Consider the following 13,540-nt stretch of genomic DNA (forward strand, 5'->3'; position numbering starts at 1 on the left):
CGTAATAGTATATAACGTTATACGATATAACGTAGTGCAACATAACGTTATACGTTATAACGTAGTGCTCCATAACGTTATACGTAATAAGGTAATAGTATATAACGTTATACGATATAACGTAGTGCAACATAACGTTATACGTTATAACGTAGTGCTACATAACGTTATACGTTATAACGTAATAGTGTATAACGTTATACGTTATAACGTAATGCTACATAACGTTATACGTTATAACGTAATTGTATATAACGTTATACGATATAACGTAGTGCAACATAACGTTATACTATATAACGTAGTGCTACATAACGTTATACGTTATAACGTAGTGCTACATAACGTTATACGTTATAACGTGGTGCTACATAACGTTGTACGTTATAACGTCGTGCTACATAACGTTATACGTTATAACGTAATAGTATACAACGTTATACGTTATAACGTAATGCTACATAACGTTATACGTTATAACGTAATAGTATACAACGTTATACGTTATAACGTAATGCTATCTAACGTTATACGTTATAACGTAATAGTATACAACGTTATACGTTATAACGTAATGCTACATATCGTTGTACGTTATAACGTAATAGTATACAACGTTATATGTTATAACGTAATGCTACATAACGTTATACGTTATAACGTAATAGTATACAAAGTTATACGTTATAACGTCGTGCTACATAACGTTATACGTTATAACGTAATAGTATACAACGTTATACGTTATAACGTAATGCTACATAACGTTATACGTTATAACGTAATAGTATACAACGTTATACGTTATAACGTAATGCTACATATCGTTATACGTTATAACGTAATAGTATACAACGTTATACGTTATAACGTAATGCTACATAACGTTATACGTTATAACGTAATAGTATACAACGTTATACGTTATAACGTAATGCTATCTAACGTTATACGTTATAACGTAATAGTATACAACGTTATACGTTATAACGTAATGCTACATATCGTTATACGTTATAACGTAATAGTATACAACGTTATACGTTATAACGTAATGCTACATAACGTTATACGTTATAAGGTAATAGTATAAAGCGTCATACGTTATAACGTAATGCTACATAACGTTATACGTTATAAGGTAATAGTATACAACGTTATACGTTATAACGTAATGCTACATAACGTTATACGTTTTGAGGTAGTAGTATATAACGTTATACGTTATAACGTAGTGCTACATAACGTTATACGTAATAACGTAATGCTACATAACGTTATACGTTATAACGTAATGCTACACAACGTTATACGTTAGAACGTAATGCTACATAACGTTATACATTATAACGTAACCGTATACAACGTTGTACGTTATAGCGTAATGCTACATAACGTTATACGTTATTAGGTAATTGTATATAACGTAATACGCTATAACGTAATGCTACATAACGTTATACGTTATAAGGTAATAGTATATAACGTTATACGTTATAACGTAGTGCTACATAACGTTATACGTTATAACGCAATGCTACATAACGTTATACGTTATAACGCAATCGTATACAACGTTATACGTTATAACGTAATGCTACATAACGTTATACGTTATAAGGTAGTAGTATACAACGTTATACGTTATAACGTAATGCTACATATCGTTATACCTTATAAGCTAATAGTATATAACGTTATACGTTATAACGTCGTGCTACATAACGCTATACGTTATAACGTAATAGTATACAACGTTATACGTTATAACGTAATAGTATACAACGTTATACGTTATAACGTAATAGTATATAACGTTATACGATATAACGTAGTGCAACATAACGTTATACGTTATAACGTAGTGCTCCATAACGTTATACGTAATAAGGTAATAGTATATAACGTTATACGATATAACGTAGTGCAACATAACGTTATACGTTATAACGTAGTGCTACATAACGTTATACGTTATAACGTAATAGTGTATAACGTTATACGTTATAACGTAATGCTACATAACGTTATACGTTATAACGTAATTGTATATAACGTTATACGATATAACGTAGTGCAACATAACGTTATACTATATAACGTAGTGCTACATAACGTTATACGTTATAACGTAGTGCTACATAACGTTATACGTTATAACGTGGTGCTACATAACGTTGTACGTTATAACGTCGTGCTACATAACGTTATACGTTATAACGTAATAGTATACAACGTTATACGTTATAACGTAATGCTACATAACGTTATACGTTATAACGTAATAGTATACAACGTTATACGTTATAACGTAATGCTATCTAACGTTATACGTTATAACGTAATAGTATACAACGTTATACGTTATAACGTAATGCTACATATCGTTGTACGTTATAACGTAATAGTATACAACGTTATATGTTATAACGTAATGCTACATAACGTTATACGTTATAACGTAATAGTATACAACGTTATACGTTATAACGTAATGCTACATAACATTATGCGTTATAAGGTTATAGTATACAACGTTATATGTTATAGCATAATGCTACATAACGTTATACGTTATAACGTAATGCTACATAACGTTATACGTTATAACGTACTAGTATACAAAGTTATACGTTATAACGTCGTGCTACATAACGTTATACGTTATAACGTAATAGTATACAACGTTATACGTTATAACGTAATGCTACATAACGTTATACGTTATAACGTAATAGTATACAACGTTATACGTTATAACGTAATGCTACATATCGTTATACGTTATAACGTAATAGTATACAACGTTATACGTTATAACGTAATGCTACATAACGTTATACGTTATAACGTAACCGTATACAACGTTGTACGTTATAGCGTAATGCTACATAACGTTATACGTTATAAGGTAATTGTATATAACGTAATACGCTATAACGTAATGCTACATAACGTTATACGTTATAAGGTAGTAGTATACAACGTTATACGTTATAACGTAATGCTACATAACGTTATACGTTATAACGTACTAGTATACAAAGTTATACGTTATAACGTCGTGCTACATAACGTTATACGTTATAACGTAATAGTATACAACGTTATACGTTATAACGTAATGCTACATAACGTTATACGTTATAGCGTAATAGTATACAACGTTATACGTTATAACGTAATGCTACATATCGTTATACGTTATAACGTAATAGTATACAACGTTATACGTTATAACGTAATGCTACATAACGTTATACGTTATAACGTAATAGTATACAACGTTATACGTTATAACGTAATGCTATCTTTTTTTTTTTTTTTTTTTTTTTTTTTTTTATCGTGGGGAAATCCTCATGGACACTCGGCGCTGCGTAGCAACGACCGTGTAGTGTCGGACTCCTACCGACTAAAACCCCACGGTGGTCATCCCGACGTTCGGAGGAGCACCCGGGGTCTCTTGCGAATCACTACCGAGTGCAGCCTCGTCGTCTATCTCCCTGCCGTTGTAGTTGTCTAGGGAGGCATCCCGGCTTGAGTTGGGAAGCTAGGGGGAACCACTCCTCCTAGCGCCACGTCCCCTAATCTGGCGCACCCGGGGCAGCGACGGCGGCGCCGCGCCCCTGCGTCGTACGGAGCCCCTGCGACGTTGATGCGATGATCTACTGGGATCGGCTCTTCTCTTCCGGTCCCTCTCTGCCCGCTCCTTTCTCTGCATAACCTCCTCGCAGTAGGCGCGGACAGCGTTAAACTCCCGGGGCCCTCGGAGCATGGCCTCAACGACCGCTTCCGGAGCCAACCTCTCGCCGATGTCGAGCTGCAGGACGCGCCGCGGTTCCGCCCACGCTGGACAGAACTCCAGCGTGTGCTGTGCCGTGTCCTCCTCTTCCCCGCAGTGGTGACAGGTGGACGTCACCTCCCGCCCGATCTTCAGCAGGTACTCACCGAAGACCCCGTGTCCGGCGAGCATCTGTGTCGTCCTGAAGGTGAGCGGAACCCCGCCTTGATCTCTCCAAGCCTCCCAATTGGGAAGCACGGCGCGGACGGCTCGGTGTGGCCGCCTGGCGTCCTCCTCCATCAGCTGGGAGCGCCACCGCTCCCAGATCTCCAGCTTTGCCTCTTCCCGGACGTTCGAGGCCGAGAGGCCGCCCAGCGACAGCGCCACCGTCGAAGGCGGTGCCCTCAGGTGTTCATGCACCCGACAGAGCTCGAGGGCCCGCAGCTCGAACGGGGGGGACGCCGCCAGCACTGTCGCCGACTCGTAGGATATTGTTCGATATCCTCTGGCTATTCGGATAGCGATCGTCCTTTGCAGTCTCCTCACCAGGGTACGACTGCGGCGGTTGGCCATCAGGTCTTGGGCCCACACCGGTGCCCCATAGAGGACCCGGGACCGGATCACTCCCTCGTAGAGTCGGCGGACTCCCGACCCTGCTCCGCCTATATTCGGAAGAAGGCCGCACAAGGCGTTGGCTGCAGCCGTCACCCTCGGGACCAGGAGCTCGAAATGTGGTCCGAACGTCCACCGACTGTCGATGGTGAGGCCCAGGTACCTCATACGACACTTCACCGGCACCGCTTCGCCATTTATGGCCACGGACAAACCATCGGGAGGGGATCCCCTGCGGCGGCGGTCGAAGAACCATAGGGCCTCCGACTTGGCCGGCGACACGTTCAATCCCAGTCGCTGAATAGCGTGCACCGCGCATGCCACAGCGTCTTCCGCGAGAATCACGGTCTCACTCCACCACCGTCCCCCGGCTAGTACCAAGGTATCGTCGGCGTAACAGACCAAGCCCGTGCCCGGGGGCATCGGGCATCGAAGGACGGAGTCGTAGGCCGTGATCCACAAGATTGGTCCCAACACCGAACCCTGCGGGACGCCGCGCTCCACGCGCCTTCTCTCTTCCCCGTTCTTCCCAGTGAAGGTGATCCACCTATCGTTTAGGTAGGCTCCGATGACCTCAACCAGGTACGGCGGCACCTCGAAATGTCGCAGAGCCTCCATTATCCTCGCCCAGGGGATAGAGTTGAAGGCATTGCTGACGTCCAGGGAGACCGCTACCGCCGTTCCGTAGCGGGAAACCATGTCCTCCGCCATGCTCCTAACCCGCTTCACAGCATCCACCGTGGAGCGACCCCGGCGAAAGCCGTACTGACTGTCGTGCCATCCGGGAACCCGCCCCGAGATATGGGCCTCCAGACGGGCGGCGATCACCCTCTCGAGGAGCTTCCCGATCTCGTCCAGCAGGCATATCGGCCTGTACGCTGACGGCGACTCCGGCGGACGACCCTCCTTTCGCAGCAGGACCAATCTCGCCATCCGCCATATCCGCGGGTAGATGCCCTCCCTCAGGCATCGGGTAAACAGGTGCCGCACGCGAGGGGCCACCACCTCCATCGTCTCCGCCCAGACTCGGCCCGGAACTCCGTCCGGACCCGGTGCCACATCCCGGGACGCCATCTTCTTAGTCGCCGCGAGAAGCTCCTCCTGAGTGACCTGCAGCTCCTCGCTCCGCTCCGTCGACGTCGTCGCCACCGCTGCTGTTGACGACGTCTCGCCCCCGCCGGAGAAGAGGGACGATCCCGACCGCCCCGCGTCGCTGTCCTGCCGCGGAAACAGCGTCCCGATGACCCTGGCCAGCAGTACCGGATCCATGTTGGCGGTCAGCGAGGGGGCCGCGGGTCGCAACTTCTTCGTTACCACCTTGTACGGCCGCCCCCACGGGTCTGACTCAACCGCCTCGATCAGCTCCTTCCAAGACCGAGCCTTCGCGATCTTGATCTCCCGCTGCAGAGTTCGTCTCGCCTCTCTGTAGACCCCGTAGCAGCGGGAGATCTCCTCCTCGTCGCGCGTCCTTCTACGGCGACGGGCCCTCAGGAATCTTCTGCGTGCCCGTACGCAGCTCGCCCGCAATTCCGCTATCTCCGGCGTCCACCAGTGAACGCTGCGGTTGCGTCCACCGCCCGGGACGGAGCGCGGCATCGAGGCGTCGCACGCCGCGTTCATGTATTCTTGGAGGATCTCCGCCTCTTCGTCGACGCTTCCCAGACTGGTCGTCCCTTGGGCGTCCCAGCTCCACGCCGAGACGATGGCTGCCGCCCGCAGCATCTCCCTGTCCCGCTCCTTCAGGCGCCATCTGGGTGGTTGCGGGCCGGAGCGGCTCGCACCACCTCGGGCGACTTGGTTGTTATTTTCGTCCACGTCCTCCGAGACCACCTCCATAAGTATGTAGAGGTGATCGGACAAGGTCTCGACTCCCTCGGCCACTCTCCAGTCACGGATCCTCGGGTACAGCTTCGAGGTGGCCCACGTGATGTCGACCACGGAGGACCCCCTCCACGCCACGCAGGTGCTCGCCGTACCCTTGTTTACCAGCAGGAGTCCGAGTCCCGCAGCCCAGTCTGTCAGCCATCTTCCTCTGGCGTTCGTCGCGGAGTTCCCCCACTGCGTCGAGTGAGCGTTGAAGTCCCCGAGGACCAGCACCTGACGGGGAAAGCACCTTTTGACGCATTCCCCGACATCGTCCAGAAAATCCCCGAACGCGGCCAGGCCGCTGTTGGGGGAGACGTAGACCGCCACCACCGCTATTCCTGCCCATTCGACCGCGACGTAGCCGCTGCCACGGTCAAGCAGGGCGCCAAAGGCGCCCAGGGTCGGCGTCCAAGTTATGGCCGTCAGTCCGTCCAAATCCCCGATCCAGTTGGGAGCGTCAGGGACGCGATACGGCTCGGCCACTGTCGCGAGGGCGACCTCTCCCTCCCGGATAGTCTGGAGGAGCAGGTCATGCGCCCTTCTCGATCTGCCCAGGTTGCATTGGAGGAGACGGTTAAAATCCCTCAATCACCTCCATGGCCTCCTCCCGGCCATCTGCCGCTGAATGTTCGACGGTGCTCCCCTCTTGCGTTACCTCCGCGGTCGGTTCACGGATCGGTGGCTTCCTCTTAGTTCTCGGCGGAGCACATGCCGCCCCGCACATCCTGTGGTTGGCTGGCGCCCCCAGCGACTCGCATAACGGGCACTTGGGCGCGGAGGCGGGACACCCCCTGGCACGATGCCCGCTACCGCCACACCTGTAGCACAGATGCCCGCGATCCACGTTGGACGTGCAGGTTGCCCGCATGTGCCCCAGCTCCAGGCATTTAAAGCACTGCAAGGGTCTCTTCGGGATAGCCGTGACCTTCGCCGTGGACCATCCCAGAGCTACTTTCCCGTCCCGGGCTAATTTCCGGGCTCCAGCCACTGGGCACCTTACCCATGCAGTCCCAAGGCCGTATCTGGTGGTGCGGATCTCTCCGACCCGCACTTCCGCACTGCCGCATCCCGCCGCTGAGGCCAGCGCCTGCCGCAGCTCCTCCTTAGCGATCGAGATGTCTATCCCGGCTACCCTCAGCTCCGCCGTCCTGTTCGGGGCCGCTACTCTCACCGCGGCCGGATCCAGCACCTCGGCCAGACGCGTCGCCAATCGCGACGCCTTTCCTCTGTCTCTGTCGCCTGGGAGCCGGATAATTATACCCCCGGTCATCGACTTCCTCATTCCGAGGGATTCGACGCCGATCTCCGCAAGCGGGACCTTCTGTCGCGCCGTCGCGAGAACATCGGCGTATGAAGTCTTAACCCCCTCGTTGATAGTCAACGTCACCGCGGACGTACGCGGTGCGCGGGGGAGCCCGGCCGTTTTTGTCGCCTGCGCCGTTCCTTTTTTAGCCACCAGTGCGTCGCCCGTCTTCCGTACGCCCGTTACTCGCGACGAAGGAGCAGCGGGCATTCTCTCTTTTTCCTCCTCCTTCCTTGCGGCCCTTTTCTTCCGCTGCCGTCTTTCCACCACCCTCCATTCGCCACCCTCCTGCTCCCTCGGGAGCATTGTGGCTTGGGTGACGCGTGGGACAGCGGGTTGGTCCGCCTTGCGCCGAGGTTCGGGGCTGCGCGGTCTTCGGCCCCCGAACCGTTCCTCGATGGCCCTCATGATGGAGGGACCGAGTTCGCCCATCTTTTTCTCTAGGGCGTCCAGACGCGCGCCTTCTTGCTTCCCCTCCCGCGGAGGGTGGCCGGGCTCAATAGCCCGACCGTTGCACCGCGGGCACTCGTGGGTGCGAGCGGCCAGCCTCGTTTTCTCTTTACGCAAGGCCGCGTTTTCCTCCTCCAACGCGGTCAGCCTTGCTTCCGCGAGCTTGGCGGCCGTGGAGCTACCGCTGTGGACCACCTCAGCCCTCTGTAGGTTAAGCTCCCTCCATGCGGCGGCGACGTAGGCCGCCGCGTTTTTTAGGTCCTTGACACTTGTTCCCTTCAGGTTCGGCGCTGTCGTCGCCACCCGCAAGATCTTAGACACCTGCCTGGTGAACTCGGCGCTCATGTCGGCCGCCGAGCTCATCCGTATGTCCAGCGCCAAATCCACAGAAATCTCCGGGGTCAGCGTCGTCATGCGCCTTCTCTTCCCCCCGGAGACGATCGATCCCAGGGATGACCGAGACGCGGAAGAGGCGACCGAATCCCCGTCATCGGACCTCGTCCGCGCTCTTAGCTCCCTTACCGGCGCGAGGCCCGTTACCGCGGCCGGTGCGAGGAAGACGCCGTCCGCCCCGCCCGTGGTTCTCCGCGATGCTCTTGTTATTCTTCTCGGAGGTTCCTTATGAATCTCCGTACTATTGCCTCCCGCCTCACCAGACGTGAAAACACATCCGGGGGCCTGGCGGTCCACCCCCGAACAGCCGTGGTCGTGAGATGACGACGCAGGTGAGCCCACTTGACTACCCACCGCTGCGCCGGTACTGGGGTATCCCTCCCCTGCACCGTAAACCATTTTCGCTTTTTGGTCGCAGTCCATGTTTGTCATTGTTGTCGCCGCGGTCATCAACAAAGTCCGTCCTGGTGCCACTCACTCTTTCGCACCCTGTCCCGGTCAAAGCCGGTGCAGGGTGTCGGGGGGCCCCACAAGAAGGTGAGGTGAGTGGTCTTGACAGGCATGGGCCCACCAACTTCTCCGAAACTCTCCGCATCGGATCGGCAAAATTGACGGGCGCCAGAGGCACCGACCAGCTGCCACCCGACTGTAAGAGAGCATCAGATCTATCGGGGTTTCCCGGGACGTGGTCCTACGGCCCGAAAACCCATGCCCGCCTCATGCTCCCCATAACGTAATGCTATCTAACGTTATACGTTATAACGTAATAGTATACAACGTTATACGTTATAACGTAATGCTACATATCGTTATACGTTATAACGTAATGGTATACAACGTTATACGTTATAACGTAATGCTACATAACGTTATACGTTATAAGGTAATAGTATAAAGCGTCATACGTTATAACGTAATGCTACATAACGTTATACGTTATAAGGTAATAGTATACAACGTTATACGTTATAACGTAATGCTACATAACGTTATACGTTTTGAGGTAGTAGTATATAACGTTATACGTTATAACGTAGTGCTACATAACGTTATACGTAATAACGTAATGCTACATAACGTTATACGTTATAACGTAATGCTACACAACGTTATACGTTAGAACGTAATGCTACATAACGTTATACATTATAACGTAACCGTATACAACGTTGTACGTTATAGCGTAATGCTACATAACGTTATACGTTATAAGGTAATTGTATATAACGTAATACGCTATAACGTAATGCTACATAACGTTATACGTTATAAGGTAATAGTATATAACGTTATACGTTATAACGTAGTGCTACATAACGTTATACGTTATAACGCAATGCTACATAACGTTATACGTTATAACGCAATCGTATACAACGTTATACGTTATAACGTAATGCTACATAACGTTATACGTTATAAGGTAGTAGTATACAACGTTATACGTTATAACGTAATGCTACATATCGTTATACCTTATAAGCTAATAGTATATAACGTTATACGTTATAGCGTAATCGTATACAACGTTATACGTTATAACGTAATGCTACATAACGATTTACGTTATAAGGTAGTAGTATACAACGTTACACGTTATAACGTAATGCTACATAAAGTTATACCTTATAAGCTATTAGTATACAATGTTATACGTTATAACGTAATGCTACATAACGTTATACGTTATAAGGTAGTAGTATACAACGTTACACGTTATAACGTAATGCTACATAAAGTTATACCTTATAAGCTAATAGTATACAACGTTATAAGTTATAACGTAATGCTACATAACGTTATACGTTATATGGTAATAGTATATAGCGTTATACATTATAAGGTAACAGTATATAACTTTATACGTGATGATGTAATTGAATATAGCGTACAACGTTATAAGGTAATAGTATATAACGTATAACGTTATAAGGTAATAGTATATAACTTAGAACGGTGGGAATGCTTTCGACAGTGTTGGAATGCTTTCTACAGGCTTGGAATGCTTTCGACAGCATTGGAGTGCTTTCTACAGGCTTGGAATGCTTTCGAAAGGGTTGGAATGCTTTCTACAGTGTTGGAATGCTTTCTACAGGGTTGGAATGCTTTCTACAGTGTTGTAATGCTTTCTACAGAGTTGGAATATATTCCACAGAGTTGGGAAACGTTTTGCATTGTTAGAATGCTATGTACAGGGTTGGAATGCTTTCGACAGTGTTGGAACACATTTGTACAGAGTTGGAATTCTTTCGACAGGGTTGGAATGCTTTGGACAGAGTTGGAATTCTTTCTACAGGGTTGGAATGCTTTCTACAGGGTTGGAATGCTTTCGACAGGGTTGGAATGCTTTCTACAGGGTTGGAATGCTTCCTACAGGGATGGAATGCTTTCTACAGTGTTGGAATGCTTTGGACAGAGTTGGAATGCTTTCGACAGTGTTGGAAAACATTTGTACAGAGTTGGGATGCTTTGCACAAAGTTCGAATGCTTTGGACAGAGTTGGAATGCTTTCTACAGGGTTGGAATGCTTTCTACAGGGTTGGAATGCTTTCTACAGTGTTGGAATGCTTTCGACAGCGTTTGAATGCTTTCGACAGAGTTGGAATACCTTTGTACAGAGTCAGAATGTTATGTACAGGGCTGGAATTCCTTCTACAGAGTTGCAATACCTTTGTACAGAGTTGGAATGCGATCTACAGGGTTGGAATACCTTTGTACAGAGTTGGAATGCTTTCTACAGGGTTGGAATGCTTTCTACAGAGTTGGAATGCTTTCTACAGGGTAGGAATGCTTTCGACAAAGTTGTAATACCTTTGTACAGGGCTGGAAATACTTCCTACAGGGTTGGAATGCTTTCTACAGGGTTGGAATGCTTTCTACAGGGTGGGAATGCTTTCTACAGGGTTGGAATGCTTTCGGCAGAGTTGGAATACCTTTGTACAGAGTCAGAATGTTATGTACAGGGTTGGAATTCATTCTACAGAGTTGGAATACCTTTGTACAGAGTTGGAATGCTTTCTACAGGTTTGGAATACATTTGTACAGAGTTGGGATGCCTTCTACAGGGTTGGAATGCTTTCGACAGAGTGGGAATACCTTTGTACAGAGTCAGAATGTTATGTACAGTGTTGGAGCAGCTTTGTACAGGGTTGGAATACTTTCTGCAGTTTTGGAATGCTTTCTAGAGGGTTGGAATGATTTCGACAGGGTTGGAATGCTTTCGACAGAGTTGGAATACCTTTGTACAGAGTTAGAATGTTAACTACAGGGTTGGAATGCTTTGTACAGAGATTTAATGCTTTGGACAGAGTTGGAATGCTTTAGACAGTGTTGGAAAACATTCTACAGAGTTGGAAAGCATTTGTACAGAGTTGGAATGCTTTCTACAGAGTTGGAATGCTTCCTACAGCGTTGGAGTGCTTCCTACAGAGTTGGTATGCTTTCTACAGAGTTGGTATGCTTTCTACAGGGTAGGAATGCTTTCGACAGAGTTGGAATTCTTTGGACAGAGTTGGAATGCTTGCTACAGCGTTGGAGTGCTTCCTACAGAGTTGGTATGCTTTCTACAGAGTTGGTATGCTTTCTACAGAGTTGGAATTCCTTTGTACAGTGTTGGAATGCTTTCTACAGGGTTGGAATGCTTTCGACAGGGTTGGAATGCTTTCGACAGTGTTGGAATACCTTTGTACAGAGTTAGAATGTTAACTACAGGGTTGGAATGCTTTGTACAGAGATGGAATGCTTTGGACAGAGTTGGAATGCTTTAGACAGTGTTGGAAAACATTCTACAGAGTTGGAAAGCATTTGTACAGAGTTGGAATGCTTTCTACAGAGTTGGAATGCTTCCTACAGCGTTGGAGTGCTTCCTACAGAGTTGGTATGCTTTCTACAGAGTTGGTATGCTTTCTACAGAGTTGGAATTCCTTTGTACAGTGTTGGAATGCTTTCTACAGGGTTGCAATGCTTTCGACAGGGTTGGAATGCTTTCGACAGTGTTGGAATACCTTTGTACAGAGTTAGAATGTTAACTACAGGGTTGGAATGCTTTGTACAGAGATGGAATGCTTTGGACAGAGTTGGAATGCTTTAGACAGTGTTGGAAAACATTCTACAGAGTTGGAAAGCATTTGTACAGAGTTGGAATGCTTTCTACAGAGTTGGAATTCTTCCTACAGCGTTGGAGTGCTTCCTACAGAGTTGGTATGCTTTCTACAGAGTTGGTATGCTTTCTACAGGGTAGGAATGCTTTCGACAGAGTTGGAATACCTTTGTACAGGGTTGGAATACCTTTGTACAGAGTTGGAATGTTATGTACAGGGTTGGAATACCTTTGTACAGAGTTGGAATGCTTCCTACAGGGTTGGAATACCTTTGTACATAGTTGGAATGCTTTCTACAGGGTTGGAATACCTTTGTACATAGTTGGCATGCTTTCTACAGGGTTGGAATACCTTTGTACATAGTTGGAATGCTTTCTACAGGGTTGGAATACCTTTGTACATAGTTGGAATGCTTTCTACAGGGTTGGAATGCTTTCTACAGAGTTGGAATGCTTTCTACAGTGTTGGAATGCTTTCTACAGGGTTGGAATGCTTTCGACAGAGTTGGAATACCTTTGTACAGAGTCAGAATATTATGTACAGAGTTGGAATGCTTTCTACAGGGTTGGAATACCTTCGTGCAGAGTTGGAATGCTTTCTATAGGGTTGGAAAGCTTTCTACAGAGTTGGAATACCTTTGTACAGGGTTGGAACAGCTTTGTACAGGGTTGGTATCCTTTCTACAGAGTTGGAATGCTTTCTACAGGGTTGGAACAGCTTTGAACAGGGTTGGAATACTTTCTACAGGGTTGGAATGCTTTCTAAAGGGTTCGAATGCTTTCGACAGGGTTGGAAAGCTTTCGACAGGGTTGGAATGCTTTCTAAAGTGTTCGAATGATTTCGACAGCGTTGGAATACCTTTGTACAGGGTTGGAATGCTTTCAACTGAGTTGGAATACCTTCGTACAGAGTTGGAATGCTTTCTACAGGGTTGGAATACCTTTGTACATAGTTGGAATGCTTTCTACAGGGTTGGAATGCTTTCTACAGGGTTGGAATGCTTTCTACAGGGTTGGAATGCTTTCTACAGGGTTG

This window comes from Bombus fervidus, chromosome 3 (genome assembly GCF_041682495.2).
Source record: "Bombus fervidus isolate BK054 chromosome 3, iyBomFerv1, whole genome shotgun sequence".
In the NCBI taxonomy this organism is placed as follows: Eukaryota; Metazoa; Arthropoda; class Insecta; order Hymenoptera; family Apidae; genus Bombus; species Bombus fervidus.